The sequence below is a fragment of the Eurosta solidaginis genome, chromosome X (assembly GCF_040869045.1).
Source record: "Eurosta solidaginis isolate ZX-2024a chromosome X, ASM4086904v1, whole genome shotgun sequence".
Lineage (NCBI taxonomy): Eukaryota > Metazoa > Arthropoda > Insecta > Diptera > Tephritidae > Eurosta > Eurosta solidaginis.
Window position 1 is genome coordinate 170,290,833 of NC_090324.1, and position 7,961 is coordinate 170,298,793.

General features: G+C 38.6%; 1 long non-coding RNA gene across 1 annotated transcript; it reads left to right on the plus strand.

Moving 5' to 3' along the window:
* Positions 1-481: 481 nt before the first annotated feature.
* LOC137235416 (uncharacterized) lies at positions 482-5,662 on the plus strand. The gene is made up of 3 exons (XR_010947888.1): positions 482-1,113; positions 5,060-5,202; positions 5,287-5,662. It is a non-coding gene; the product is annotated as an uncharacterized lncRNA (long non-coding RNA).
* Positions 5,663-7,961: the final 2,299 nt, after the last annotated feature.

Here is a 7,961-nt window from a genome sequence, read left to right on the forward strand (position 1 = left end):
ATACAAGTGAAGCACTCACAAACTTCCTGGACGTCAGGAAGTTTTATTAATTTCACAATATAAATAGCAATTCCGAGTGAATATGCCGTAGTGCAGTTAGGAAGAAAGTAATCGAATTACCAAATGCACTTAACACGTTCAAATGTATGCCAGTGATTAATTCCAAATAGCAAGTTAAAAATTAAAATTTAAGTGACAATGGCAAGAAGTTTAATTATACGAAATAAGTTCACTTGGCAGTTCACAATTTAGAACACAGTTTAAATTTTACGATGTACACTCGAAAAAAAGGTTAGGAAACTCACCTGGGGCTGGCTGCTGGCTCGTTGACGTTCCAAAATAGAAAGAAAGATCAAAACCGCGAACAAGTCCGCGGCACCTGCCGATAGCTAACTTTCGTTGAGTTCTTCCCCTTCAAGGTTAGCTTTCGGCTGGTGTTAGCTGGTGTTATTTTTTTGGTAACAAAAATCTGTATGCCTGTGCTACGTTCTCTACATCAGTAGCCCGTTTCTGTAACCTTGCGTTATAACAACGAACGATTTGCTATCGCAAGGCACGTATCGCTTTCGATATGAAAAGTGTTTCTGTAACGCACTCAATTCACCTTGCGATATAATAGTGGTGAGTTTTTATCATATCGATGGAACAATCGAAATGGAACATAGGATCTGTCACCAATAGCGAAAAAGTTATAATAACAAACACAAATTCTTTTTAATCGCAAGAGAAGAAAATTCAAGATTCATTATAAATTGTGAACTTTTGCTTAAACTGGAATTATAAGTGATTTATAATCATCCCTTGACTATAATAATAAAAGAAAAATATTGTGCTACAGGTATTTACTTTGCGACGTGTTAGCTGCTTAGGCACGTCTGAATGTTGCAAGTATATTACCATTATACGTTTGTTAACCTTGCGATTTAAGAGGCAATCTAAGCGTCCTCTTGCCATCTATTGGAATTGGAATATTCAATTCCCAAAACCGGAAAAAAATACAGTTTTTTATCTCGATCAGGCAATTCCTCGATATATTGCAACTACTTCCAAAATGTCCATAAATTCAACAACGACAACCTTCCGAACTAAAAGCATACACCACGGAGTATCCAAGTAAGTAATGTAACATTCTAAAATTCAAAACAAGTAAGGAAGGCTAAGTTCGGGTGTAACCGAACATTACATACTCAGTTGAGAGCTATGGAGACAAAATAAGGAAAATCACCATGTAGGAAAATGAACCTAGGGTAACCCTGGAATGTGGTTGTATGACATGTGTATCAAATGGAAGGCATTAAAGAGTATTTTAAGAGAGAGTAGGCCATAGTTCTATGGATGGACGCCATTTAGGGATATCGCCATAAAGGTGGACCAGGGCTGACTCTAGAATGTGTTTGTACGATATGGGTATCAAATGAAAGGTGATAATGAGTATTTTAAAAGGGAATGGGCTTTAGTTCTATAGGTGAACGCCTTTTCGAGAAATCCCCATAAAGGTGGACCAGGGGTGACTCTAGAATATGTTTGTACGATATGTGTATCAAATGAAAGCTGTTAATGAGTATTTTGAAAAGGAGTGATCCTTAGTTCCCTAGGTGGACGCCGTTTCGAGATATCGCCATAAAGGTGGACCAGGGGTGTCTCTAGTTGTACGATATGGGAATCAAATGAAAGGTGTTACTGAGCGTTTTAAGAGGGAGTGGGCATTAGGTCTATAGGTGGACGCCTTTTCGAAATGTCGCCATTAGGGTGGGCCAGCGGGGACTCTAGAATGTGTTTGTACGATATGGGTATCAAACGAAAGGTGTTACTGAGCATTTTGAGAGGGAGTGGGCATTAGGTCCATAGGTGGACGCCTTTTCGAGATATCGTCATTAGGGTGGGCCAGGGGTGACTCTGGAATGTGTTTGTACGATATGGGTATCAAATGAAAGGTGGTAATGAGTATTTTAAAAGGGAGCAATCCTTAGTTCTATAGGTGGACGCCTTTTCGAGATATCGCCATAAAGGTGGACCAAGGGTGACTCTAGAATGTTTTTACGATATGGGTATCAAACGAAAGGTGTTACTGAGCATTTTAAGAGGGAGTGGGCACTAGGTCTATAGGTGGACGGCTTTTAGAGATATCGCCATTAGGGTGGGCCAGGGGTGGCTCTAGAATGTTTGTACGATATGGGTATCAAACGAAAGGTGTTACTGAGCATTTTAAGAGGGAGTGGGCATTAGGTCTATAGGTGGACGCCTTTTCGAGATATCGCCATTAGGGTGGGCCAGGGGTGACTCTAGAATGTTTGTACGATATGGGTATCAAACGAAAGGTGTTACTGAGCATTTTAAGAGGGAGTGGGCATTAGGTCTATAGGTGGACACCTTTTCGAGATATCGCCATTAGGGTGGGCCAGGGGTGACTCTAGAATGTTTGTACGATATGGGTATCAAAGGAAAGGTGTTACTAAGCATTTTAAGCGGGAGTGGACATTAGGTCTATAGGTGGACGCCTTTTCGAGATATCGCCATTAGGGTGGGCCAGGGGTGACTCTAGAATGTTTTTACGATATGGGTATCAAACGAAAGGTGTTACTGAGCATTTTAAGAGGGAGTGGGCATTAGGTCTATAGGTGGACGCCTTTTCGAGATATCGCCATTAGGGTGGGCCAGGGGTGACTCTAGAATGTTTGTACGATATGGGTATCAAACGAAAGGTGTTACTGAGCATTTTAAGAGGGAGTGGGCATTAGGTCTATAGGTGGACGCCTTTTCGAGATATCGCCATTAGGGTGGGCCAGGGGTGACTCTAGAATGTTTGTACGATATGGGTATCAAAGGAAAGGTGTTACTGAGCATTTTAAGAGGGAGTGGACATTAGGTCTATAGGTGGACGCGTTTTCGAGATATCGCCATTAGGGTGGGCCAGGGGTGACTCTAGAATGTTTTTACGATATGGGTATCAAATGAAAGGTGGTAATGAGTATTTTAAAAGGGGTAATCCTCAGTTCTATAGGTGGACGCCTTTTCGAGATATCGCCATAAAGGTTGACCAAGGGTGACTCTAGAATGTTTGTACGATATGGGTATCAAACGAAAGGTGTTACTGAGCATTTTAAGAGGGAGTGGGCATTAGGTCTATAGGTGGACGCCTTTTCGAGATATCGCCATTAGGGTGGGCCAGGGGTGACTCTAGAATGTTTGTACGATATGGGTATCAAACGAAAGGTGTTACTGAGCATTTTAAGAGGGAGTGGGCATTAAGTCTATAGGTGGACGCCTTTTCGAGATATCGCCATTAGGGTGGGCCAGGGGTGACTCTAGAATGTTTGTACGATATGGGTATCAAAGGAAAGGTGTTACTGAGCATTTTAAGAGGGAGTGGACATTAGGTCTATAGGTGGACGCCTTTTCGAGATATCGCCATTAGGGTGGGCCAGGGGTGACTCTAGAATGTTTTTACGATATGGGTATCAAACGAAAGGTGTTACTGAGCATTTTAAGAGGGAGTGGGCATTAGGTCTATAGGTGCACGCCTTTTCGAGATATCGCCATTAGGGTGGATCAGGGTTGACTCTAGAATGTGTTTGTACGATATGGATATCAAATTAAAGGTATTGATGAGGGTTTTAAAAGCGAGTGGCCCTTAGATTTATATGTGAAGGCGTTCTCGCGATATCGACCAAATGTGGATCAGGTGATCCAGAAAATCATCTGTCGGGTACTGCTAATTTATTTATATATTCAATAACACTAACAGTATTCCTGCCAAGATTCCAAGGGCTGTTGATTTCGCCTTGTAGGACTTTTTCATTTTCTTCTACTTAATATGGTAGGTGTCACACCCATTTTACAAAGTTTTTTCCAAAGTTATATTTTGCGTCAATAAACCAATCCAGTTACCATGTTTCATCCCTTTTTTCGTATTTAGTATAGAATTATGGAATTTTTTTAATTTTTCGTAATTTTCGATATCGATAAAGTGGGCGTGGTTATGGTCGGATTTCGGCCATTTTTTATACCAAGATAAAGTGAGTTCAGATAAGTACGTGGGCTAAGTTTAGTAAAGATATATCGGTTTTTGCTCAAGTTATTGTGTTAACGGCCGAGCGGAAGGACAGACGGTGGACTGTGTATAAAAACTGGGCGTGGCTTCCACCGATTTCGCCCATTTTCACAGAGAACAGTTAACGTCATAGAATCTATGCTCCTACCAAATTTCAAAAGGATTGGTTAATTTTTGTTCGACTTATGGCATTAAAAGTATTCTAGACACACTAAATGAAAATGGGCGGAGCCACGCCCATTTTGAAATTTTCTTTTATTTTTGTATTTTGTTGCATCATATCATTACTGGAGTTGAATTTTGACTTAATTTACTTATATACAGTAAAGATATTAAATTTTTTGTTAAAATTTGAATTTAAAAAAATTTTTTTTTAAAAAGTGGGCGTGTTCTTCATCCAATTTTGCTAATTTTTATTTAGCACATATATAGTAATAGTAGTAACGTTCCTGCCAAATTTCATCATGATATCTTCAACGACTGCCAAATTACAGCTTGCAAAACTTTTAAATTACCTTCTTGTAAAAGTGGGAGGTGCCACGCCCATTGTCCAAAATCTTACTAATTTTCTATTCTGCGTCATAACGTCAACCCATCTACCAAGTTTTATCGCTTTAACCGCCTTTGGCAATGAATTATCGCATTTTTTCGGTTTTTCGAAATTTTCGATATCGAAAAAGTGGGCGTGGTTATAGTCCGATATCGTTCATTTTAAATAGCGATCTGAGATGAGTGCTCAGGAACCTACATACCAAATTTCATCAAGATACCTCAAAATTTACTCAAGTTATCGTGTTAACGGACGGACGGACGGACGGACGGACGGACGGACATGGCTCAATCAAATTTTTTCTGGATCCTGATTATTTTGATATATGGAAGTCTATATCTATCTCGATTCCTTTATATATGTACAACCAACCGTTATCCAATCAAACTTAATATACTCTGTGAGCTCTGCTCAACTGAGTATAATTACAAACAAAACTATACTTCCTCACGCAATAGCAATGGCAGCATGTAACATCACACGGCAACGCCTCAGATGGAGCCAAGAACTTTATTGAAAACCTTTTGTTTCAAATATATGAACTCTTTGAAGACCAGAATTTAGTTGATGTGACATTCAAATTAACAAATCCATCTTCCTTGTAAGTAAACTTTCATTTGAATTAACGCTATTGCAGCTTGTATGTCACATACATTAACTACGCTTGTTATATATGTATTTACAGAATTACGGCTCATCGTCTAATTCTATCGGCGGCAAGCCCTTATTAGCTCCCTTTATAGAAACCACTAATATCGACAGCGACACTTTCGAGCGCTTAATCGCCTTTTACTATACCGGCAAAACGCTCATAACCAATGACAATGTGGATCGGATGTTAAAAGCGGCTTTAATACACAATTGAAAGGCGCTGTTGCAAACTGTGCTGATTTTATAATAGAGAATATAACCGATTTCACATTGCAGCCAGCATATAGTCTGAAGAAGTAGATTCAGTGTGAGATACTAAATGAAAAAATTCTGGCTTACGAAACACAAAACCTTATGCATGAAAATTAACGTGTGCGATTATTTGAGCATTAAATTTATTGTTTTATTATCTCGCAGGTAACCCAGAGCAGTGAATTTTTAGATTTTGACGCCAAACAGTTGCAACCTATCATAGAAAGAGACAATTTGCATGTACGATGCGAGAAAGGTGTTTTTAATGCTGCAAAACGTTGGTATGATTATGATGCTTCTGCGCGCAAACATCATCTGTCAGAATTAATTGCTTGTCTGCGGTTAACCCAATGTAATATGGTCTTTAGTATGGCTAATATTCATCCGTTACCGGGTTGTGAAAACTTGGCATTAAAGGTTTTAACTTGGCATAGATACCCCTTGGCTCGTTCTAAGCTGACATTGAAGTATACAGAGAAACGTGGTGGCCAGATTCCTGACGAAGAATCACTTTTGGCTCTTAACCGATGGATAAATAATACTAGGATATGACTCTTTACAAATGGTTTATGATATTATTTGTAAAATGTTAAAGTGAATCAACACTCGGTGTTAAAGACCAGTATAACAATAGGTTCCCGCACAAGATCACGGATCGAAAACTATTTTCACTCTAGCGATAAGGAGACTCCTTGAAGATTTTCGGGAGTTTAGCTGTTGTCGATGTGGACAGCATATTGATTCGGTACATTCCGGAAAATACCACCATTAAGGTACTTGCCCGACCATCTCGGGAAACCACATTAACCCTTCTACCTTTTTCCGAAAGGAACTTGGGGTGGCTTTATCCTGGCCTGCGAAATAAATAGGATTCGTTGGCTTGTCTACTTGTATCTACCTTTGTATCTTCCGCAATATCCAAATAGCATTAATTTACTATCATTCCCTTCCAGACCGTAAAAAAGATTTGGTTGAGCTGCAGGCCGGCGAATACGTTTCCCTGGGATTGTAGAAAAGAGTATACTGGCCGTTGATTGGCTACGGATAATTTTACAATTTAGAATAGGAAGAACGAAATTAGCGGCCAAGGAGAAAAAGGCAAACAAGTTGCATAAAATTATACAGAGCAGACAGAACCATATATGTAATACTCCTATATTGCTAATAGAAAATGCTCGCAATGTGTTTTGAATTCGGAATCAAAACAAGACAACTTATAAAATTTTTGTGATTGTAGCAGCATAAGTGTGACAAGAAAAAAATTTAAATTTAGGTACATTCGATTGTTGAATACAAAAACAAAAACGTTTAAACATCAATATATCGGCACTCTGATGTTTGGGAATGTACCTAGCCTTTTGTAGCAACATAGGAGTATTACATATATGCACAGAACACCCCCAGCGGGTTAGGGGATCAGAATATACCCGCGGTAGGTATGCCTGTCGTAAGAGGCGACTAGAATACCAGATTCAAGGGGCTGTGTAGCGCAACCCTTCAGGTTGCCAGCGGAATATATAGCTTCTCCAAACCCAATTGTCACCTATCCGCGGCGAATGCTGTTTCACCAACAGACGAGGCTCTGGCGCCCCAAGCTCCTCATGGAACTTGGGAGTGGGGAGGGAGGGAATGGCCTGAAGGTTTAATGTGGCCACATAAATCGTTCCCGAGATGGTCGGGCTAGCGCCTTAATTGTGCTATGATACCGGAGCGTACCGAATCTGTATCCGGCAAAGGACCATCACATCGATAACACCCCCAAAGCCTTCGGGGAGCAACCTTATCGCCACAACAACACGAACAACAATTTTTTAACTATAATTATTAGTATATATAAATGATATTTTTTTTTTTTTTTTTGTAAATATAATTATTAAATATAATGGAAGTTGTAATGTGTTTTTAGGTGAGTTATTATGTTTATATTTATATTGTGTAATGAGTTAGAGAAAAAAGAAAACGTTATCTATTTGAATGCTGATTAATATGTATGCACTACTATATAAACTACTTTGCGACTATTATTTCAATATTCAATATTTCTTCATTAAATTTATTTCATAAGTAGTTTTGTATGAAATAGATACTTTGTATGTATGTACAAAGCATTGTAATTAATTTGAAACACTTTATTCAAAATTCAAGAAAAAACCAGAATTCCATCAATACTAGCTAAACAAAATTCAACTTTAATCCTAAAATTTCTGCTTATTTTTGACAATTTTTTTTTCTGAAGTGTTTAGCATATTCTCCCAAACAAAAGAAATAAGTTTAAATAGAGAAATGGGGCTAAAAAATGCATATTCAGACAGTTTTTAAGATTTCTAAGAAAACAATTTTAAAGCTTGGGGTGACTTAAAAAGTTTCTCGAATTTGGAGTGTTCAAAATTAATTACTATGCTTGTTGATATAAAATTATGAAAAAAAATATAGAAATTGAGAAAACAACGTAAAATA